Raw genomic sequence first — 25,535 nt, forward strand, 5'->3', positions numbered from 1 at the left:
AATGTGCAGCGGGCTGCACTATTTGCAAAAAAGGACAACGTATTTTACACTATGAGGCAGTGACGCACCCTGAGCTGGATACAACCGGCTGTGGCTGCACACAGACTACAGGGCGAGCTGCACTCACACGCAGACCGTGCAGACAGCCGTAAATGGCTCTGCAAGGCCTAAAAAACCTCCTCTACGTTATTCTATGTAGTGTTTTTCCACAATTTAGCTGGATACGGGTGGAAAGCCACTAATAGGAACGATTTGAAAAAATGTGCAGCGGGCTGCACTATTTGCAAAAAAGGACAATGGAATGGATAGAACAGTATGAGACAGTGAACCACCCTGAGCTGAATACAACCGGCTATGGCTGCACACAGACTAGAGAGTGGGCTGCACTCACACACACACACACAGAGACCTTGCAGATCGCTGTGAAAACAGCGCTGCAAGGCAAAAGCAAGGTGAACACACAGCGGTTGCTAAATTAGCCTGGGAAAAGCACAAAGAAGCAAATCGCTATCTCAACTGGCCCTCAGTCAGAACACAGCGTCCTATGCCTAACTGAATTCACAGCAGAGTGAGCCAGAAAGGGCGGCAGCGTTTTTTATAGTGCATCATGACATCATTTCAGCAGCCAATCACAGCCTTGCCAGTAGTTTCATGCCCACCATGCTGAACAGAATGTGCCCACACTTGTAATCATTCCTCATTGGCTGAATTTGTTCTGTTTGAATTATGGGAACTTCCGATTCCGGTATCCGATATGCGGTATCGGATCTCGGTATCGGAATTCCGATACCGCAAGTATCGGCCGATACCCGATACTTGCGGTATCGGCATGCTCAACACTAGTCATGGAAACAACCTAAAAACAATAATATTCTAAAAAAATTAGAAAACTATGTAAATTCAGTAAATAGGAACACTAAGCAAGATGTCTGGTCAGTTTGATTCCAATTACCTGAACTCTACCCCTATTGTTATATAATAATTCACATTGTAATGTGTGTACAAAGGTGAGACACGCTGTGATTATATAATAATCACCTTTGAACATGCTTTATAAGGCAACATTTTTAAAGAGGTTTCTGTTATCAGAAAACCCGCCCCCAGGAGCAGTTTGTTTTAAAATAAACTGTTGTATACTCACCCTCCCCAGCTGAGTTTCTGTCCGAGCACCTAGTATCTGTCATTGACATTGCATCAACATCTTACCTAAGAGGTGTAATAATGAGAGATGAGCAAATCCATTTGATGAAAAACCAAATTCAAGTTTAACTTTTTGAAAATCACAGGTCCCAAATAATGTGAACAATTTGTGATGTAATTAACCTTTTTGGATTGAACGTCAAAGCTTATCCAACATTACGATTTCCCTGTTCCGTTCTGATGTCGGATGATGTGCAACATTTTTTTTCAATTTTATTCTGATTAGTATTGGGTTAAGCCAACAGATAGGGCCTTCTGCTGGCTAAACATAGTACACTTTGCTTCTTGGCAGGCCATTTTTTTTAGTCAGAAAACTTTAGCTTGAAAAGGGTTAAAATGAATTGCCAACAAAATGCACATTGACAATTTAGCATTTACACATTACAAAAGATTGCAGGCATCACCTCAGGTGCAGCCGGGCAGGCTTCCCTATAATGCTTTGCAGCTCTCACATTACATGGCATAGCAATCAGCAGGGACTATGATAGCTAAGGCTACTTTCACACTAGCATCGTGCACACTATGCGACATTGCGGCGCACCGACGCTAGCTGTGAAAGTGCCGCACAACAGGGGCAGCGGATGCAGTTTTCCAACGCATCCGCTACCCCATTGTGAGGTGCGGGGAGGCGGGGGCGGAGTTCCGGCCACACATGCGTAGTCGTAAATGCTGCAGATGACGCACCAAAAACGTTACAAGCAAAGTTTTTTGGTGGCGACGGTCCGACGCAACACGACGCAACCGTGTCGCTAATAAAAGTCTATGGAGAAAAAACGCGTCCTGCAAGCACTTTTGCAGGATGCGTTTTTTCTACAAAACGACGCATAGCAACGTGCAGTGCACGACGCTAGTGTGAAAGAGGCCTTATACACTGCTCAAAAAAATAAAGGGAACACTTTAATCCCACATCCTAGATATCACTGAATGAAATATTCCAGTTGTAAATCTTTATGCATTACATAGTGGAATGTGTTGAGAACAATAAAACCTAAAAATTATCAACGTAAATCACAACTAATATCCCACGGAGGTGTGAAGTTGCAATGATGCTCAAAATCAAAGTGGAAAATGAAGTTATAGGCTGATCCAACTTCAGTGGAAATGCCTCAATACAAGGAAATGATTCTTAGTAGTGTGTGTGGCCTCCACGTGACTTTATGACCTCCGTACAACACGTGGGCATGCTCCTGATGAGGTGGCGGATGGTCTCTTGAGGGATCTCCTCCCAGACCTGGACTAAAGCATCCGCCAACTCCTGGACAGTCTGTGGTGCAACGTGACGTTGGTGGATGGTGCGAGACATGATGTCCCAGAAGTGTTCACTCGGATTCAGGTATGGGAAATGGGCGGGCCATAGCTTCAATGCCTTCATCTTGCAGGAACTGCTGACACACTCCAGTCACATGAGGTCTGGCATTGTCCTGCATTAGGGTGATCCCAGGGCCAACTGCACCAGCATATGGTTGTTGTGATTTTGCTTTTTGCTCCCTCTAGTGGTCATTAGTGATTTGACTCTGGAGCTTCTGTCTTTTCCTATATCCTCACCTGGGCCGTTAGTTCAGGGGCGTTGCTATATAAGCTCCCTGGACCTTCAGTTCAATGCCTGGCATCGTTGAAATCAGAGCTAATCTGTTGTGCTCTTGTCCTATGATCCTGGTTCCTGTATTTCAAGCTAAGTCTGCTTCCTTGCTTTTTGCTTTTGTTTTGTTTGGTATTTTTGTCCAGCTTGTTCCAATCTGTATCCTGACCTTTGCTGGAAGCTCCAGGGGGCTGGTGTTCTCCCCCCGGACCGTTAGACGGTTCGGGGGTTCTTGAATCTCCAGCGTGGATTTTTATAGGGTTTTTGTTGACCAGATAAGTTATCTTGCTATATTCTGCTATTAGTAAGCTGGCCTCTCTTTGCTGAACCTGGTTCATTTCTGTGTTTGTCATTTCCTCTTACCTCACCGTTATTATTTGTGGGGGGCTTGTATCTTGCTTTGGGGTCCCTTTCTCTGGAGGCAAGAGAGGTCTTTGTTTTCTTCTCCTAGGGGTAGTTAGATTCTCCGGCTGGCGCGAGTCATCTAGCGATCACCGTAGGCATGATCCCCGGCTACTTCTAGTGTTGGCGTTAGGAGTAGCTATTTGGTCAACCCAGTTACCACAGCCCTATGAGCTGGATTTTTGAATATCGCAGACTTACACGTTCCTCTGAGACCCTGTCCACTGGGGTCATAACAGTATGCCAGGCCAGTATTAAATGTTTAATGCATTGCAGAAGTGGGATTATAAGAAAGAAAATGTTGAGTTTTTTTTTTCCCTCTCTCATTTTTTTTTTTTTTTTTCTTTTCCCCTTTACCTCAGAGTGGCTTAAGCTTGCTGCAGACATGAATGTCCAGACCTTGATTACAAGTGTGGACCAGCTTGCCGCTCGTGTGCAGGGTATACAAGATTATGTTACCAGAAATCCTAGGTCTGAACCCAAGATTCCGATTCCTGAACTGTTTTCAGGAGACCGATTTAAGTTTAGGAATTTCAGGAATAATTGTAAATTGTTTTTGTCCCTGAAACCTTGTTCGTCTGGAGACTCTGCTCAACAAGTAAAAATTGCTATTTCATTCTTACGGGGTGACCCTCAAGATTGGGCTTTTTCGTTGGCGCCAGGAGATCCGGCATTGGCTGATATTGATGCGTTTTTTCTGGCGCTCGGTTTACTTTATGAGGAACCCAATCTTGAGATTCAGGCAGAGAAAGCCTTGCTGGCTATGTCTCAGGGCCAGGACGAGGCTGAGGTGTATTGCCAAAAATTTCGGAAATGGTCCGTGCTGACACATTGGAACGAGTGTGCACTGGCCGCTAATTTTAGAAATGGCCTTTCTGAGGCCATTAAGAATGTTATGGTGGGTTTTCCCATTCCCACAGGTCTGAATGATACCATGTCCCTGGCTATTCAAATTGACCGGCGGTTGCGGGAGCGCAAAACCGCAAATTCCCTCATGTTGTTGTCTGAACAGACACCTGATGTGATGCAATGTGATAGAAAAACCACAAATTCCCTCATGGTGTTGTCTGAACGGACACCTGATTTGATGCAATGTGATAGAATCCTGACTAGAAATGAGAGGAAAATTCATAGACGCCGGAATGGCTTGTGCTACTACTGTGGTGATTCTACACATGTTATCTCAGCATGCTCTAAACGTATATCTAAGGTTGTTAGTCCTGTCACCGTGGGTAATTTGCATCCTAAGTTTATTCTGTCTGTAACTTTGATTTGCTCACTGTCATCTTATCCTGTCATGGCGTTTGTAGATTCAGGTGCTGCCCTGAGTCTTATGGATCTGTCATTTGCTAAGCGCTGTGGTTTTATTCTTGAACCATTAGAAAATCCTATCCCTCTTAGGGGTATTGATGCTACGCCATTAGCAGAAAATAAACCGCAGTATTGGACACAGGTTACCATGTGCATGACTCCTGAACACCGCGAGGTGATACGTTTTCTCGTTCTACATAAAATGCATGATTTGGTTGTTTTGGGGCTGCCATGGTTACAGACCCATAATCCAGTCCTTGACTGGAAGGCTATGTCAGTGTCTAGTTGGGGCTGTCGTGGTATTCATGAGGATTCCCTGCCTGTGTCTATTGCTTCTTCTACGCCTTCGGAAGTTCCGGAGTATTTGTCTGATTATCAGGATGTCTTTAGCGAGTCCAGGTCCAGTGCATTGCCTCCTCATAGGGAATGTGACTGTGCAATAGATTTGATTCCAGGCAGTAAATTTCCTAAGGGAAGACTGTTTAATCTGTCGATACCTGAACATACCGCTATGCGTTCATATATCAAGGAGTCTCTGGAGAAAGGACACATCCGTCCGTCTTCTTCCCCTCTTGGTGCGGGATTCTTTTTTGTGGCTAAAAAGGACGGATCTTTGAGGCCTTGTATTGACTATCGGCTTATAAATAAGATCACTGTCAAATTTCAGTATCCTTTGCCGCTGTTGTCTGACTTGTTTGCCCGGATTAAAGGTGCCAAGTGGTTTACCAAGATAGACCTTCGTGGTGCGTACAACCTTGTGCGCATTAAGCAAGGGGATGAATGGAAAACCGCATTCAATACGCCCGAAGGTCATTTTGAGTACTTGGTGATGCCTTTTGGGCTCTCTAATGCCCCTTCAGTTTTTCAGTCCTTTATGCATGACATTTTCCGGAACTATCTGGATAAATTTTTGATCGTTTATCTGGATGATATTCTGTTTTTTTCTGATAATTGGGACTCGCATGTGGAGCAGGTCAGGATGGTCTTTAAAATTTTGCGTGAAAATTCTTTGTTTGTCAAGGGCTCAAAGTGTCTTTTTGGTGTACAGAAGGTTCCCTTTTTGGGGTTCATTTTTTCCCCTTCTGCTGTGGAGATGGACCCAGTCAAGGTCCGAGCTATTCTTGATTGGACTCAGCCCTCGTCAGTTAAGAGTCTTCAGAAGTTCTTGGGTTTCGCTAACTTCTACCGTCGTTTTATCGCTAACTTTTCTAGCATTGTGAAACCTTTGACGGATATGACCAAGAAGGGCTCCGATGTGGTTAATTGGGCTCCTGCTGCCGTGGAGGCATTCCAGGAGTTGAAACGTCGGTTTACTTCGGCGCCTGTTTTGTGCCAGCCTGATGTCTCGCTTCCCTTTCAGGTTGAGGTGGATGCTTCAGAGATTGGAGCAGGGGCCGTTTTGTCGCAGAGAGGCCCTGGTTGCTCTGTTATGAGACCTTGCGCCTTTTTCTCTAGGAAGTTTTCGCCTGCGGAGCGAAATTATGATGTGGGCAATCGGGAGTTGTTGGCCATGAAATGGGCATTTGAGGAGTGGCGTCATTGGCTCGAGGGTGCTAAGCATCGTGTGGTGGTCTTGACTGATCACAAAAATCTGATGTATCTCGAGTCTGCTAAACGCCTGAATCCTAGACAGGCCCGCTGGTCATTGTTTTTCTCCCGTTTTGACTTTGTTGTCTGGTATTTACCAGGTTCAAAAAATGTGAAGGCCGATGCTCTTTCCAGGAGCTTTGTGCCTGATGCTCCTGGAGTCGCTGAACCTGTTGGTATTCTTAAGGATGGTATTATCTTGTCAGCTATTTCTCCAGATCTGCGACGTGTGTTGCAGAGATTTCAGGCTGATAGGCCTGATTCTTGTCCACCTGACAGACTGTTTGTGCCTGATAAGTGGACCAGCAGAGTCATTTCCGAGGTTCATTCCTCGGTGTTGGCAGGTCACCCAGGAATTTTTGGCACCAGAGATCTGGTGGCCAGATCCTTTTGGTGGCCTTCCTTGTCTAGGGATGTGCGGTCATTTGTACAGTCCTGTGGGACTTGTGCTCGAGCTAAGCCTTGCTGTTCTCGTGCCAGCGGGTTGCTCTTGCCCTTGCCTGTCCCTAAGAGACCTTGGACACATATCTTCATGGATTTCATTTCTGATCTTCCGGTGTCTCAAGGCATGTCTGTTATCTGGGTGATATGTGATCGCTTCTCCAAGATGGTCCATTTGGTTCCTTTGCCTAAGCTGCCTTCCTCTTCCGATCTGGTTCCTGTGTTTTTCCAGAACGTGGTTCGTTTGCACGGCATCCCTGAGAATATTGTGTCAGACAGAGGATCCCAGTTCGTTTCCAGATTCTGGCGATCCTTTTGTAGTAGGATGGGCATTGACTTGTCGTTTTCGTCTGCTTTCCATCCTCAGACTAATGGACAGACGGAGCGAACTAATCAGACTTTGGAGGCTTATTTGAGGTGTTTTGTCTCTGCTGATCAGGACGATTGGGTGACCTTCTTGCCGTTGGCTGAGTTTGCCCTTAATAATCGGGCTAGTTCCGCCACCTTGGTTTCGCCGTTTTTCTGCAACTCTGGTTTCCACCCTCGTTTTTCTTCGGGTCATGTGGAACCTTCTGACTGCCCTGGGGTGGATTCTGTGGTGGATAGGTTGCAGCGGATCTGGAATCTTGTGGTGGACAACTTGAAGTTGTCACAGGAGAGGGCTCAGCGCTTTGCCAACCGCCGCCGCGGTGTGGGTCCCCGACTACGTGTTGGGGATTTGGTGTGGCTTTCTTCCCGCTTTGTTCCTATGAAGGTTTCCTCTCCCAAATTTAAACCTCGTTTTATTGGTCCTTACAAGATATTGGAAATCCTTAATCCTGTATCCTTTCGCCTGGATCTTCCTGTGTCGTTTGCTATCCACAACGTGTTTCATAGGTCCTTGTTGCGGCGGTACGTTGTGCCTGTGGTTCCTTCTGCTGAGCCTCCTGCTCCGGTGTTGGTTGAGGGCGAGTTGGAGTACGTGGTGGAGAAGATCTTGGATTCTCGTCTCTCCAGGCGGAGGCTTCAGTACCTGGTCAAGTGGAAGGGCTATGGTCAGGAAGATAATTCCTGGGTGGTCGCCTCTGATGTTCATGCGGCCGATTTAGTTCGTGCCTTTCACGCCGCTCGTCCTGATCGCCCTGGTGGTCGTGGTGAGGGTTCGGTGACCCCTCACTAAGGGGGGGGTACTGTTGTGATTTTGCTTTTTGCTCCCTCTAGTGGTCATTAGTGATTTGACTCTGGAGCTTCTGTCTTTTCCTATATCCTCACCTGGGCCGTTAGTTCAGGGGCGTTGCTATATAAGCTCCCTGGACCTTCAGTTCAATGCCTGGCATCGTTGAAATCAGAGCTAATCTGTTGTGCTCTTGTCCTATGATCCTGGTTCCTGTATTTCAAGCTAAGTCTGCTTCCTTGCTTTTTGCTTTTGTTTTGTTTGGTATTTTTGTCCAGCTTGTTCCAATCTGTATCCTGACCTTTGCTGGAAGCTCCAGGGGGCTGGTGTTCTCCCCCCGGACCGTTAGACGGTTCGGGGGTTCTTGAATCTCCAGCGTGGATTTTTATAGGGTTTTTGTTGACCAGATTAAGTTATCTTGCTATATTCTGCTATTAGTAAGCTGGCCTCTCTTTGCTGAACCTGGTTCATTTCTGTGTTTGTCATTTCCTCTTACCTCACCGTTATTATTTGTGGGGGGCTTGTATCTTGCTTTGGGGTCCCTTTCTCTGGAGGCAAGAGAGGTCTTTGTTTTCTTCTCCTAGGGGTAGTTAGATTCTCCGGCTGGCGCGAGTCATCTAGCGATCACCGTAGGCATGATCCCCGGCTACTTCTAGTGTTGGCGTTAGGAGTAGCTATTTGGTCAACCCAGTTACCACAGCCCTATGAGCTGGATTTTTGAATATCGCAGACTTACACGTTCCTCTGAGACCCTGTCCACTGGGGTCATAACAATGGTCTCACAAGGGGTCTGAGGACCTAATGACAGTCAGGCTACCTCTGGTGAGCACATGTAGGGCTGTGCAGCCCTCCAAAGAAATGCCACCCCACACTATTACTGACCCACTGCCAAACCGGTCATGTTGAAGGATGTTGCAGGCAGCAGATCACTCTCCACGGCATCTCCAGACTCTGTCACGTCTGTCACATGTGCTCAGTGTGAACCTTCTTTCATCTGTGAATAGCACAGAGCGCCAGTGGCGAATTTGCCAATCCTGGTGTTATGTGGCAAATGCCAAGCATCCTGCACGGTGTTGGGCTGTGAGCACAACCCCCCTCTGTGGACATTGGGCAATCAGACCATCCTCATGGATTCGGTTTCTAACCGTTTGTGCAGACACATGCACATTTGTGGCCTGCTGGAGGTCATTTTGCAAGGCTCTGGCAGTGCTCCTCCTGTTCCTCCTTGCACAAACGCTGAAGTAGCGGTCCTGCTGCTGGGTTGTTGAGCTCCTACGGCCCCCTCCACATCTTCTGGTGTACTGGTCTGTCTCCTGGTAGCACCTCCAACCTCTGGACACTACTGTCAGGACTCTGAACATTTTTTATTACCTTTTTGTGCATTACTGCCCTTTTCCAAGATGGTGTCTTTGGTCTCACGTGCACTGTGTCTTCCTGCTATAAAACTCCACCCCAGCCTTCAGTCTCTGCTAGAGTATTTTGCCTTGCATCCAGCTCCTGACCTCTTCTTACTCCCAGGCTATATACCTGCTCCTGTGAACCTGTGGGGTTATCCTGCTACTCTGCTCTGAGTTCCTGCTGCATACACCAGTTCCAGTAATCCTCCTTCATCTGCTGCTCGTGTTTGCTTCCATCTGCATTTGCTGGACATGTAAGCTGTTTCTGCTCTGCAAGAACCTGAGACTATTACCCAGACCTCCCTGGTTGAGCTAAGATATTGTTTGAACTGCCTTATAAGCATATCTATCTGTGTTTTGGACTAAGCAAGGACTTATTCGTGTTAAGTATCCTCAAGAATAATTGTGCTTCATAGACTTTCTGCGTGATTGCATTTTCCTCTGAAGTTTCCTATAGACTGCTGAGCTGCATTTGATATTTGCACCAAGTGTTGTGGACTTGAGTTTCTCTCTGCACCTGTTTGAATCACCGTGTGATAATATAGACTTTACCACTTATAAAACTGTGTCCTGTAGTTGTCTTGTTCCACGCAAAGTGTCTCCTGAGTTATCCCCTATAATTATTACAACTACGCTGACAGACACAGCAAACCTTCTTGCCACAGCTCGCATTGATGTGCCATCCTGGATAAGCTGCACTACCTGGGCCACTTGTGTGGGTTGTAGAGTCCGTCTCATGCTACCACGAGTGTGAAAGCACAACCAACATTCAAAAGTGACCAAAACATCAGCCATAAAGCATCGGTACTGAGATGTGGTCTGTAGTCCCCACCTGCAGAACCACTCCTTTATTGAGTGTGTCTTGATAATTGCCAATAATTTCCATCTGTTATCTATTCCATTTGCACAACAGCATGTGAAATTGATTGTCAATCAGTGTTGCTTCCTAAGTGGACAGTTTGATTTCACAGAAGTTTGATTTGCTTGGAGTTGTATGCTGTTGTTTAAGTGTTCCCTCTATTTGTTTGAGCAGTGTATAATAGCCTAGGCAGGAAATACAGCAGCTATTGCAGAGTGATTTGGAAACTTTTGGCATTTTGTCAGAGCTCACGAGTCAGCAGCAGAGATAGGAAGAGAAAGCTCTTAAACATTGGTCAAAAACTCCAGACAGTAATGTGTTGTACAAATGCCACACTAGGAAGATGCGAGTACTAGTTTGTGATAAATAAAGAGATGCAATTGATAGGGACAGGCTATCAGTGTGACTGATGAAAGATATGGTATAAGTGACATTTAAATTAAAATTACACATGTATTTACCTTAATTCATAATGCACTATAAAGCAGCAGCAAGGCAGCACAATCTTTTTTATGGAAAAATAAAATTTTAAATCAATGACAGTCAGAGACAATATGCTTACTGGTCCTAAACGACTATGCTGAGTTTTTTTTTTTTTTAATTTCTTTTGCAATTATTTTTATGAATGATTTTTTTTTAAATGTACAAAAGAAAATTCCTAAAAAAAATTGACATTTATCTACCATTACAAAATGTGTGGTTGCAAAAAATGTATAAATATTTGTGCAGATTTGTTTTACTAGTCAAATTTTCATACACAACAAACCTATACTGCAGCCTGCAGCCACATTCTAGTTATTGTACATGTACCTTTTTAACTAGATTTTCTTATTGCTTTCATTTTAGCAATAGTTGGATAATTAGGAGAGAAAAGATTGTCAAAAATGTGAGGTAAAAAAAGGTAATGGCAATGGACTGGATATTGTTAAAGAAAAAATAATGCATATAACGGTTACAAATGTAGGAACTGCTACAATGAGCATAAGTACACTGGCACCAGCCATCTGGGCAGTATTGCTAACAAACACAGATCACAAGTGAACTCCTTTGCCTCTGTCAAGCATATTAAAGGAAACCTGTCACCCCCAAAATCGAAGGTGAGCTAAGCCCACTGGCATCAGGGGCTTATCTACAGCATTCTGGAATGCTGTAGATAAGCCCCCGATGTAACCTGAAAGATCAGAAAAAGAGGTTAGATTATACTCACCTGGGCGGGCAGTCCGATCCGATGGGCGTCGTGGTCCGGTCAGGGGCCTCCCATCTTCTTGCGATGCCGGGCCTCTCTGACCTTTCCCGGTGACTGCGCACTGCAGTTCTTTGCTCTGCCCTCAACAGGGCAGACAAAGTACGTCTGCGCCGGAGCCGCAGCATGAAGACAAGAGGATATCATCATAAGAAGATGGGAGGCGCTGGACCAGACCGCGACTCCCATCGGACCGGACTGCAGCGGGAACGCCCCTGGGTGAGTATAATCTAACCTCTTTTTCTCATCTGTCAGGATACATCGGGGTCTTATCTACAACATTACAGAATGCTGTAGATAAGCCCCTGATGCTGGTGGGCTTAGCTCACCTTCGATTCTGGGAGTCACAGGTTCCCTTTAAGCGGGAGGAAGCAGAGGGCATTATGAAACATCTCACTTGTCTCAGAAACAGCAGGATGATGTTACCTCTGACAGCGACACTGTCACGGGGTTACCACAACAGAATAGAGCCAGAAGACCGCAGGGTCTGATCACTCCTACTCCTGTGCTGAAACAAAAGCACTTCTTCTTTTTAAATACTGTTTATTTTTTTTGGCAGAACAGGGGTTAACTTGCCATGTTGTAAACTCTGGGAGTCTGAGCTCTCAGCCGAGATCGGTTAGCCATTCCCATTCCCTTTATAATCTGGGTCCTGATTCAATCCCATGTCGGAGCTAGCTTATGCTGCATGGCTTGGAGGAGAGGTGTTTATATGAGGAGTTTGGAGGAGTTATCTGAGACTGTTATGTGGTTTGTAAGTGTAATAATTCCCTTCCCTCTTCTTACATCCTCCACTCCATGGTGCATTCCTCTGTCTGTCTATGTGAGTGAATATTTGAATGCTTGGTATTTTCAGTTTACCCTTGTTTGTGTTGCCTTGTTCGTCTGGTTGATGTACTATGATGCACAGTAGCGCCCCTCTTCTCTGGGTGTGGGAAGAGAACAGACGGAGGGCTAAATCAGGAGATGAGGCAAGGGTGGCATCCCCAATATCTTCACCTTCAGAAGTATCCTGGGGAATAGGGTGAGCTAGGACACTCCCTAGTGTTGGGGACAGGGAAGGAGCCTCTGGTCCCAGGTCACTCAACATCTAAGTCATGACAGACACTATCAGTTTCAGCAAAATAGTCACAAATGACTTAAAAAAAGAATAGTTGGTTATATTTTTATTAAAATAAATCCTGTTTTTTAATGGGCTGTTTGATACTATTGGTTACTGTCTACATATATGGTAGAGTCATATTTTAAAAAGAATTTAAAAAGGTTAAATACAGTCCTAAGTGAGTTCAAAAGTGTTATATACATTTTTGCAAGCAATTTGTTTGGAAAATTTTAATGAATTACGCAAATTTAAATTTCAAAAGATTCAATAATCTCTAATATGCACCTTAAAATTTCAGTCTGGCATTGGAAAACCTAAAACAAAAAATATGTGATGAAAACAAAGATGTGTGACACAGAAAAGGAAAATTAGTCCAAACACAGAAAAAGAAAAACAATGTCAAGTTGAAAATGATTAATATAGCACATTTTTGAAAACTGATGTACAGCATCAGTATTTCTTTATGGGTAAAACAATGTACTGTGAGCCTAACAGACCTTGGTACTTCCTGGTCAAGAATAAATATAAGAAAAGAGTTTCTTCAGTACTAAGAAAAAAAATACATCTTCTTAGAATATTATCTAATCTAAATATACACTGTGTGCAGAATTATTAGGTAAGTTGTATTTCAGAGGATTATTTATATTATTGATCAACAACTATGTTCTCAATCAACCCAAAAGACTCATAAATATCAAAGCTTAATATTTTTGGAAGTTGGAGTAGTTTTTTTTTAGATTTGGCTATCTCAGGAGGATATCTGTTTGTGCAGGTAACTATTACTGTGCAGAATTATTAGGCAACTTAATAAAAAACAAATATATTCCCATCTCACTTGTTTATTTTCACCAGGTAAACCAATATAACTGCAGAAAATTTAGAAATAAAAATTTCTGACATGCAAAAACAGAACTTCAAAAAATTTGTGACCAATATAGCCACCTTTCTTAATGATGACACTCAACAGCCTTCCATCCATAGATTCTGTCAGTTGCTTGATCTGTTTACGATCAACATTGCGTGCAGCAGCCACCACAGCCTCCCAGACACTGTTCCGAGAGGTGTACTGTTTTCCCTCCCTGTAGATCTCACATTTTATGAGAGACCACAGGTTCTCTATAGGGTTCAGATTAGGTGAACAAGGGGGCCATGTCATTATTTTTTCTTCTTTGAGACCTTTACAGGCCAGCCACGCTGTGGAGTAGCTGGAGGCATGTGATGGAGCATTGTCCTGCATGAAAATCATGTTTTTCTTGAACGATATCGACTTCTTCTGTACCACTGCTTGAAGAAGTTGTCTTCCAGAAACTGGCAGTAGGTCTGGGAGTTGAGCTTCACTCCATCCTCAACCCGAACAGGTCCCAGAAGTTCATCTTTGATGATACCAGCCCATACCAGTACCCCACCTCCACCTTGCTGGCGTCTGAGTTGGAGTGGAGCTCTCTGCCCTTTACTGATCCAGCCTCTGGCCCATCCATCTGGCCCATCAAGAGTCACTCTCATTTCATCAGTCCATAAAACCTCTGAAAAGTCAGTCTTAAGATAATTCTTGGCCCAGTCTTGACATTTTATCTTATGTTTCTTGTGCAATGGTGGTCGTTTTTCAGCCTTCCTTACCTTGGCCATGTCCCTGAGTATCGCACACTTGTGCTTTTTGTTACTCCAGTAACGTTGCAGCTCTGAAATATGGCAAAACTGGTGGCAAATGGCATCTTGGCAGCTTCATGCTTGATTTTCCTCAATTCATGGGCAGTTATTTTGCGCCTTTTTTGCCCAACACGCTTCTTGCGACCCTTTTGGCTATTTGCCATGAAGTTCTTGATTGTTCGGTGATCACGCTTCAAAAGTTTGGCAATTTCAAGACTTCTGCATCCCTCTGCGAGACATCTCACAATTTTGGACTTTTCAGAGCCCGTCATATCTCTCTTCTGACCCATTTTACCAAAGGAAAGGACGTTGCGTAATAATTAAGTACACCCTATATAGGGTTTTGATGTCATTAGACAACACCCCTCCTCATTACAGAGATGCACATCACCTGAGTTACTTAATTGGTAGTTGGCTCTCAAGCCTGAACAGCTTGGAGTAGACAACATGTATAAAAAAGTATCATGTGATCAAAAATACAACTTGCCTAATAATTCTGCACACAGTGTATATTTTAATCTTAAATCCTTTAACCCCTTCCCGACCTTTGACGCCACGTAGACATCATGAAAGTCAGTGCCAATCCGACCTGTGACACCTATGTGGCGTCATGGAATGATCGCGTCCCTGCAGATCGGGTGAAAGGGTTAACTCCAATTTCACCCGATCTGCAGGGACAGGGGGAGTGGTACTTCAGCCCAGGGGGGGTGGCTTCACCCCCCCGTGGCTACGATCGCTCTGATTGGCTGTTGAAAATGAAACAGCCAATCAGAGCGATTTGTAATATTTCACCTATGAAAATGGTGAAATATTACAATCCAGCCATGGCCGATGCTGCAATATCATCGGCCATGGCTGGAAAACCTAATCTGCCCCCCCCACCGCCACCGATCGCCTCCCCAGTCCTCCTTTCTGCCCCGTACTGTGGTCCGCTCCCCTCCGTACTCCTGTCTGCTCCCCCGTACTCCTGTCCGATCCCCCCATGCTCTGATCCCCCCCATGCTCCGATCTCCCCCCCTCATACTTACCGAGCCTCGCGGTGTCCGTCCGTCTTCTTCATGGGCGCCGCCATCTTCCAAAATGGCGGGCGCATGCGCAGTGCGCCAGCCGAATCTGCCGGCTGGCAGATTCGTTCCAGGTACATTTTGATCACTGTGATAGGTTTTATCTCAGTGATCAAAATAAAAAAAATAGTAAATGAACCCCCCCTTTATTACCCCCATAGGTAGGGACAATAATAAAAATAAAGAAAATATATATATTTTTTTTCTTCCCCCACTAGGGTTAGGGTTAGGGCTAGGGTTAGGGTTAGGATTAGGGATAGGGTTAGAATTAGGGTTAGAACTAGAGTTAGGGTTAGATTAGACTATGTGAACACATGGTGCGGATTTGGCTGTGGATCCGCAGCGGATTGGCCGCTGCGGATTCGTAGCAGTTTTCCATCAGGTTTACAGTACCATGTAAACCTACTGAAAACCAAATCCGCTGTGCCCATGGTGCGGAAAATACCGCGCGGAATCGCTGTGTTGTATTTTCCGCAGCATGTCAATTCTTTGTGCGGATTCCGTTTTACACCTGCTCCTCAATAAGAATCCGCAGGTGAAATCCGCACAAAAAACACTGGAAATGCGGGGTAAATGCGCAGGTAAAATGCAGTGCCTTTTACCTGCGGATTTTTCAAAAATGGTGAGGAAAAATCTCACACGAATCTGCAATGTGGGCACATAGCCTTAGGGTTAGGGTTGGAATTATAGTTAGGGTTGGAATTAGGGCTAGGGTTGGAAATAGGGTTACGATTAGGCTTGTGGTTAGGGTTAGGGTTAGGGGTGTGTTGGGGTTAGGGTTGGGATTAGGGTTAGGGTTGGGATTATCACTATGCATCTAGATAAGTTCCTTGGGGGGTCTAGTGTTGTGAACTCTGTTTTTGGGCTCCCTCTTGTGGTCACAACTGGTACTGTGTGAGTGCTGTCTTTGGGCTCCCTCTGGTGGTTCTTTGTGTCATTCTGCAGGTCTGAGGCAGGATCAGCTGTCTCGTTATCTCTTAGCTGGTTTCCTATTTAGTTCACCTGGACTCTCAGTTGTTGCCTGCTGTCAATGTCTTCAGTGCTATTTTGGAGCTCTACTGCAGTCCTTCGTTATCAGTCTCTTCAAGAGAAGCTAAGTTTTGCTTGGTTCATTTTTTGACCATCAGTGGTCACATGTTTCTTGGTTTATTTTTGTCCAGCTTGCTAATATGTGATTTCCTTGCTTGCTGGTAGCTCTAGGGGGCTGAGTTTCTCCCCTCACACCGTTAGTTGGTGTGGGGGCTCTTGTATTCTCAGCGTGGATATTTTGCATAGGGTTTTTTACTGACCGCACAGTTCCCTATCTGTCTTCTGCTATCTAGTATTAGCGGGCCTCATTTGCTTAATCTGTTTTCATTTCTACGTTTGTGTTTTCCCCTTACCTCACCGTTATTATTTGTTGGGGGCTTCCTATATCTTTGGGGTGATTTCTCTTGAGGCAAGTGAGGTCTTACTTTCCCTCCAGGAGTAGATAGTTTCTCAGGCTGCGTCGAGATGTCCAGGATTTTAGGCACGTTCACCGGCTTCCTTTAGTGTGTTGGTTAGGATCAGGTTTGCGGTCAGTCCAGTTACCACCTCCCTAGAGCTCGTGTCTATGTTCATAAACTTAGCTAGTCCGTTTTGTGATCCTCAGCCACTAGGATCATAACAGTCTAGTTTCAAAAATGGGGTCACTTGTAGGGGAGCTCCAATGTTTAGGCACACAGGGGCTCTCCAAACGCGACATGGTGTGCGCTAACGATTGGAGCTAATTTTCCATTCAAAATGTCAAATGGCGCACCTTCCCTTCCAAGCCTTGCCATGCACCCAGTGGTTTACCCCCACATATGAGGTATCTGCGTACTCAGGAGAAATTGCCCAACAAATTTTAGGATCCATTTTATCCTGTTGCCCATGTGAAAATGAAAAAATTGAGGCTAAATTAAATTTTGTCTGAAAAAAAAAGTACTTTTTCATTTTTACGGATCAATTTGAGAAGCACCTTAGGGTTTAAAGTGCTCACTATGCTTCTAGATAAGTTCCTTTGGGGGTCTAGTTTCCAAAATGGGGTCACTTGTGGGGGAGCTCCAATGTTTAGGCACACAGGGGCTTTCCAAATTCGACATGGTGTCCGCTAACGATGGAGATAATTTTTCATTCAAAAAGTCAAATGGCGCTCCTTCCCTTCCGAGCCTTACCATGTGCCCAAACAGTGGTTTACCCCCACATGTGAGGTATCGGTGTACTCAGGAGAAATTGCCCAACAAATTTTAGTATCCATTTTATCCTGTTGCCCATGTGAAAATGAAAAAATTGAGGCTAAATAATTTTTTTGTGAAAAAAAAGTACTTTTTCATATTTACAATCAATTTGTGAAGCACCTTGGGGTTTAAAGTGCTCACTATGCTTCTAGATAAGTTTCTTGGGGGGTCTAGTTTCCAAAATGGGGTCACTTGTGTGGGAGCTCCAATGTTTAGGCACACGGGGGCTCTCCAAACGCGACATGGTGTCCGCTAAAGATTGGAGCCAATTTTTAATTCAAAAAGTCAAATGGCGCTTCTTCCCTTCCGAGCCCTGCCGTGCGCCCAAACAGTGGTTTACCCCCACATATGAGGTATCAGCGTACTCAGGACAAATTGGACAACAACTTTCGTGGTCTAGTTTCTCCTTTTACCCTTGGGAAAAAAATTGTTGCTAAAAGATCATTTTTGTGACTAAAAAGTTAAATGTTCATTTTTTCCTTCCATGTTGCTTCTGCTGCTGTGAAACACCTGAAGGGTTAATAAACTTCTTGAATGTGGTTTTGAGCACCTTGAGGAGTGCAGTTTTTAAAATGGTGTCACTTTTGGGTATTTTCAGCAATATAGAACCCTCAAACTGACTTCAAATGTGAGGTGGTCCCTAAAAAAAATGGTTTTGTAAATTTTGTTGTAAAAATGAGAAATCAGTGGTCAAATTTTAACCCTTATAACTTCCTAGCAAAAAAAAAAATTAGTTTCCAAAATTGTGCTGATGTAAAGTAGACATGTGGTAAATGTTATTTATTAACTATTTTTTTGTCACATAACTCTCTGGTTTAACAGAATAAAAATTCAAAATCTGAAAATTGCAAAATTTTCAACATTTTCACCAAATTTCCATTTTTTTCACAGATAAACTCAGAAATTATCAACCTAAATTTACCACTAGCATGAAGCCCAATATGTCACTAAAAAAGAGTCTCAGAACCGCTAGGATCCGTTGAAGCGTTCCTGAGTTATTACCTCATAAAGGGACACTGGTCAGAATTGCAAAAAACAGCCAGGTCATTTAGGTCAAAATAGGCTGGGTCATGAAGGGGTTAACTTAGGGAAAATCTCACAATATTTGTAGCATATCAGCTTCTTGGCATCTGTTACAGTTTGTGTAGTCTCTAAGTCTTTTTTATATATATTATTCGGGAGTATAATACAATCTATGACTGACAATAAACTGTAATATTCAATAATTTTTAATCAGCAATACTTTATTCGTAGGTGATATATGCTTTCTCAGCTAAAGGGAATATGTCAACAAGTTTTTACTCTGCAATATGAGATCATCATTATGAGGGGCTTAGAACCTGATTCCAGTCATGTGTCAATTACTAGGCTGTGTGTTTTGGATCAATAAAATCAGTGTTTTATCAGCAGGAGAATATCACTACAGGACTAGGTGTCCCATGCCTCCTAGTCCAACCACGGATTAGCATCTTTGTGTACACAGGAAGCTGCCAATCAGTGATGTGGGAAGGGCTATGGAGGGCTTAGCTTACTGAGCACTGTTAGATCTATAGCAGAGAAAACAGTGATTCTACCACAACTGCTGCACCGAGTAAGCTAAGTGACACATCTTTGGAATCTTTCCCTACATCTTATGGCTGTCAGATTACATAGAAAAACCCTGCTGATAGATTCCCTTTGTTGTAGCTGTTTGCGTTCTGACCCAATGTCAGACATGCCAGATCACCAGTGAGGCCAAATCAGGAGGTTACGCCCTTCATTTACAAGTGTGCTTGGAGACAAAGGACACCGCACACATGTTCTGTGAGCAAGTCACTTTTATCTGATGTAATGCAGCAAGATACAGTATTTTATACCATTTACAACAAATGTAACTCTCAATGTAATTTATGTAGCCCTCCCCTGTTACCCCGGGGTCATACTGACCTTTATTTCTCACGTACCAGAACATGTTGTGGCTGACTATTGAAAGCATACATGATAAGAAGTGTAGTCTCCTTGAAAAGGAGACCATCAGACTACTGCATCAACAGATTCTAGTAATTCTAGCAATTAAAGGAAAAAGGCACTTAAAGGCAAACTATTAACCCTTCTATATCAATTTCCCCCTTTTGTAAATGGTATAACCTCTGCCACCGGGTCAGCTGATGTCCATAAAGGAGCTACTGTCTCATGGGTCTAGAACCCATAAGGGGACTTTCTACCTGCTTCGCCCATCCACCCTCAGTGTGGACACTCACTTCCTCAGTCAGCATTGGTTATCCGGGGTCTATGATACACTATGGATGGCACAGCCTTAGATTCCTTCCTTAAACATATACTCTTCAATAACTTATGTAATGCATATATTAGCGCTTTTTCAGCTACATAAAACAATAAGCAAAGTAACAAAATTTGCATACAAGTCTGTATAATGCCAAAAATAATCTCTCCCGCTAGGCCGCTAAGCCAATTGGCTGGATTTAAAAAGGAGTCTCTATATTGTATTGATCTCATTAAGAGCCTTAAGGAACCTAGAAAATCTGAGTCCAAGTCTCATTGTCTGTGCAGTGTGGTGTTAATACCTTCATTGGCTCCTGGGGTAAGGCTAGGTACAGCATAGTCCTTGCAGATACTGGGCTGTGTGTACAGATCCAACAGTCCAACAGTTTTGTCCTTCCACGTCTTTTATAAGAAAAGCAAGATGTTGAATAAGTTTGTTGTCCTTGTCAACATTTAAAAGTTTATCCAGTGTCTCTGTAAGGTACAATAATCCTACCACTGCCAGCAAGGTGATTAGGAGAACAGTCATTCTGCTGGTGAAAAGATCTTTTTGCAGTGACTGGCAAGGATCCAGGGGGGCTTTCCTTCAAGTTTCACTGAGGTGAATGTGGTCAGCTAGACTTTAAAACGGGCCGTCAAACCGTGGGTCTAGGCTCCTTCTCACGTGTCTGTGTATGACCACCAATCACCTGGATTCAGCTACTGTACGTCTGTACTGGCATTAGGATCTGGAATGGATGAAAACACATGTTTATGCACCACATTAAGTCTTTTCTGCAAGGCCTAGACATGGGCTGTCATAGCACAGTGTTGCATTTGTAGCACCTGTGGGAAGTACAGACCAGTCTTTGGCAAACTACCAAACAGGACTTCAAAAGGAGACAAGCCTGTCTTTCTATTTGGAGTGTGTCTGACTGAATAGAGTGCAAGAGACAAGCACTCTACCCAGTTCTTTCCTGTGTCTGCCATGGCCTTTGAATTTTCAGTTTAGGGTGTCCCATTTAGTCTCTCCACTTTCCCACTACTTTGTAGTCTATATGGTGCATGATATGCTTGCCGGACTCCCAGGGCCTGCATGACTTCCCTCATTATTTCTCCCGTGAAGTGTGTAGCCCTATCGCTCCCTATGGTTTCTGGGACACCGTACCTGCAGATCAGTTCTTTCATCTGCTTGTCTGCAGTCGTTTTAGCATTTGCACATTTTACCAGATAAGTTTCCAGCCAACCAGAGAAGAGATCTACACATACTAGGACATTTTTCACACACTTCTACCTTGGGTAGCTGTATGTAGCCAGTCTGCAGTCTCTGAAATGGGTAGAGAGGCCTGAGTGTCACTTTCTTAGGGATTTTTACTGTTTTTCCTGGGTTGTGCTGTGCACAGATGAGGCATGACTGTACGAGTTTTGCTGCTGCGTAACTGAAACCAGGAGCGATCCAGAAGGCATCTACCATGGACACATGTGACATTATGAGGTGTGAGTGGGGCCATTTGTTGCTTGCGCCATAATTAGGAACAGGGACCTTGGTATATACAATTTATCCTTATTCTCCCATACTCCTTCTGAGTTCAGCTCAGCTCCCATTCTTCCACAGTGTTCCTTTTCTGTCTGGGCAGCTGGAGGGATTTCAGGACATCTATGCTCAGTGTGGCTGGAATACGCTGACTCCCCGCCACCGTCCACTGCTCCCTAGGCCGCCTTGCTGCTACTTTAGCAGCCTCATCCGCCCTTCTGTTGCCCTCAACCTCCACAGAGTCACCGTTCATGTGTTTTACCTTGACAATGCCAACCTGGACTGGTAACATCAATGCCTCCACTAATTGTTTCACCCACTTGCATTTTTAATGGGCTTACCGGCTGATGTAAGAAACGTTCTGCTTCTCCAGATAGGGCAATAATCATGGCATATTCCCCATGCACAATTGGAATCTGTGTAAATATTAGCAACTTTACCTGTAGCAGCTCTACACGCCTCAGTGAGTGCCTTCAACTCTGCCTTTACCAACATGTGAGGAGGGAGTTGTTCAGCTCGGATTACCTCATATGAGGCTACTACTGCATATCCAGTATAGAACCGCCCATCCTGGTGGTATCTGGAGCCATCTACAAAAATAAAAACCTCAAAATATGCATTAGGAACAGGTTTTTTCCATAAACATATGTAAAACCCACTGTCTCCTGACTCATCAGTTCCTATGCAGTCATGTTCATGCGTCATGTCAACGTACCAGAGTACTCTTTTTTTTTTTCTTACCTGCCAATGCTGTCACCAATTCCCCCTTTTCTGAATCCACATGCAGATGAGTGATTGGATTCAGAACATTGTCTTTTGAGGGTGATGTAATCAGGAATTAGAATTAGAGCACATTCAAGTCTGATCTGTCTAGCCATAGACAGGTGTTTTGGTTGAACTTGTACGAGTATAGCATTAATGTCATGTGGGGAACAAATTGTCAAAAGAAAAAGTCAGTGTGAGCTCACATGCCTAGCAGTAATACAGCAGCTCTTATAGCACGGACACATGTAGGAGACCCTCTAATCATGGGGTCTAATTGTGCTGAGTAGTAAGCTATTCATCTCTGTTTCCCTCTGTGCTGTTGTGTCAGCACTGCCTGTTTTTTTCCTTTTAATCAAAAGTCTTATACCTTTAGCAATATCGTGGCCTAAAAATGTCACCTTTCATTTGCAATACTGTAGTTTGTGACGTGAGACTTTGTAACCCTTTCCTGCCAAGAACCACAGCATGGACATCTGGTCCGGGCAGCAGAGCAGGAGGTCATCCACATACTGTAATAGTACAATCTGTGGATGAGGTGAAGAATGCATTTGCCAAATCAGTGATTGTGAAACATTTTGACGTAACTGGGATCTGTGACAGTACGGTGTGTTTTATGGACAATTGAGGTCACACTCACTGTAACATCATTAATAGCCTGTAAGTCATGAACTATTCTGTAAGTGTCAGGGGAACCCTTGGGTCCTTTTTTTCTTAATGGGATACAAAGGGGTGTTGCAGGGGGAAGACCTCTGCACTAGAACCCCTGCCTTAACATACTCTTTAATATCCCTGCTCATGGCCATTGATTTGACTAGGCTCAAAGGGGTATTTGCAGCGCCCCAGAGTCCTGGCCGTTGCAGTACTGATGCTCCGCCGCTAAGGGGAGTGATGGTACGTCTGATGGCACTTAAGGAGTTTACCTGACCAGGTATCACAGACACCAATACACTTCACAGTCTGGCCTCCAGGGGGAGCAAAGGGTACTATGTATTAGGCCACTCCTCACAATCTGGTAAAACTGGGGGTTGGATAGGAAGTTAGTGAGAAGCTGACTGGGTTGGAACCAGGCAACATCCTGTGGCAGGGGGTGTTGCAGGGGAAGATTCAGGGGGGTCTCTGTCAGGGGTGGGATCCTGACAGAGGCCTAGCGAACAAGACAGAGCGTTAAGGAACCGCGCCTGCACTACATTGCGGTGGTATCTCAAGAAAGGACAAGAAGCAAGGTTTATTGTGAAGAGTGAGAAACGAGATCACAGCAAAAAGGAAATAACACCAGTAGGAGTCGTGCCGTAAGATCGAGGCAACATCCTACTGAGGCGCGTAGCCGGTGGCCGGAACGCCGAGGAAGTATTGAGCTCCAAGCATTACTTCAAACCAACGGCAGGACAGTTAATTATAGGTTGGCTGTCTCACCTAAATCACCTAAGCAGACATAGGGGGCAACTGTGGGAGAGGGGCGTCACTAGGGTCCCGGAAGAACTCCAGGCCTACTCGTCATACGGGTGCGTCCTAGCCATATCATCTGGGGGACGGAGAAGAACATCAGAACAGATATAAGTTGTGAGAAAGAACATCAGAAACAGACACAACAGTTGTGAGGACTATCCCGTGGTGCTCAGCAGGGAAGTACTACAACACACAGGAGCTAGAAGGTAGGCACAGATTTCCACCTGCAAAGGGAACTCTGGAGGTGCCTTCGGATTGGCCGGTCTCAGCCAGCCCTGTTAACAGTACTCTGGATTGAGGATCCTGAAGCCTTCAGTAAAGAGGTAAAGAGACTGCAACCCTGTGTCCTCATTATTCACCTACACCACGCACCATCATCACACCTTTCATTGGACGCCCCTTAGCAGGGTCACGGACCGGGTTTAGCCATCGTGACAACCCCAGAACCGAGACAGAGAGGCCCGGTACCGAGTACCCCACGGCCCTGCGTCTGGGGGCGCTCCATATTGCTTTAACCAAAGAGGAGTGGTTCCTTCTTTTATTTAATCATGACAGGGGGATTGGGCAAACAACCCACATCAGATTTTCCTCTTGCCCAAACGGTGTCTGATACCTGACTCATTTCCCTGTCCTCAGACATTCTGGTGTCAGGTGTTACTTTCACTACTCTTGCCATATATACCATTTCTGCAATCTTACACAAATATTACACAAGTGTTTATATAAGTCACACATTAATGTCCAAATATTATTTATACCCGTATTTGATTGGGTAGAGTACCCCTTAAAGAACTAAATTTGATTCACAAAATGTTACAGAAAAAATATTATATATATTCAAATATATATAATTACGAAAGGTGCCGAGTCATAAAATGGGGGAGCACAATGCCATAGGGCACAGCAAAGCACAAGCTTATTCTAAGAATGTAGCAGCCCCATATAAATCCATAACTAACAGTTCCAAATACAAGAAGAAGGGATTTGAAAAATACCAAATATCAATGCCAGTTGCTTGCGATAAGGTATAAGAAGTGGAAAAGACAAATAAACAGTAACCATGGTTTGAGCCAATATAATGAATGTCTAAAAAAACTATATATCTTATGAAGACAACCTAGAAATACATGGTAACTATACCATCTTGTGCAAGGAAACTACTAAACTGGTAAATGAATGGAATTAAGTGTAACTATAATTGGGCATGATTTACCTGTGGTATAATGTGCACGTGGAAGACCCTGGCGTCCGTCTGCCCTAAGTGTTTATATGAAAGGGGACTTGTGACTGTAATACCCTCAGGAGGGTACTGTATGGTGGCCTAGCCAGCACTCAACTCTACTCCCAGCAAATTTATAGGGGTATTGTCACTAATAGTGTTGAGCGATACCTTCCGATATGCAAAGGTATCGGTATCGGATTGGATCGGCCGATACCCAAAAAATATCGGATATCGCCGATACCGATACCCGATACCAATGAATATCAATGGGACACAAAATATCGGAATGGTTCCCAGGGTCTGAAGGAGAGGAAACTCTCCTTCAGGCCCTGGGATCCATATTCATATATAAAATAAAGAATAAAAATAAAAAATATTGATATACTCACCCCTCGGACGGCCCCTGGCTCTCACCGGTCCAAGCGTCTGCCTCCGTTCCTAAGAATGCAGAGTGAAGGACCTTCGATGACGTCGTGGCTTGTGATTGGTCGCGTGACCGCTCATGTGACCGCTCACGCGACCAATCACAAGCCGCGACATCATCACAGGTCCTACACTCACTGCATTCTTAGGAACGGAGGCTGCCGGTTACATCGCTAAGGTCCAGGGTCCACCGGAGGGGTGAGTATATCCATATTTTTTATTTGTATTCTTTATTTTTTACATGAATATGGATCCCAGGGCCTGAAGGAGAGTCTCCTCTCCTCCAGACCCTGGGAACCATACACTGGGAACTTCCGATTCCGATTTCTGATATCACAAAAATATCGGAACTCGGTATCGGAATTCCGATACAGCAAATATCGGCCGATACCCGATACTTGCGGTATCGGAATGCTCAACACTAGTCACTAACAATAAGTTTGTAAGCACCTCTTGGCTGTCTCATGATTCTAGTCTTATTTGTTTAGTTATGAGGGCTTCAGTCGCTTGTCCCTCTACCCTCACGCATTCCACAGTCTCGTCAGTAATCATGTCTGGCATTATCAAGTCTTTGTGTACCACAGTCCCGGCTGCCCCAGTGTCAATCAAGAATTCTGTCTTTTTCCCTCCCAGCATTGTTATGGTGGTCATCAAGGCAGGACCAGGTCCGGAGGGGACA

The sequence above is a fragment of the Ranitomeya variabilis genome, chromosome 1 (genome assembly GCF_051348905.1).
Source record: "Ranitomeya variabilis isolate aRanVar5 chromosome 1, aRanVar5.hap1, whole genome shotgun sequence".
NCBI classification, from domain to species: domain Eukaryota; kingdom Metazoa; phylum Chordata; class Amphibia; order Anura; family Dendrobatidae; genus Ranitomeya; species Ranitomeya variabilis.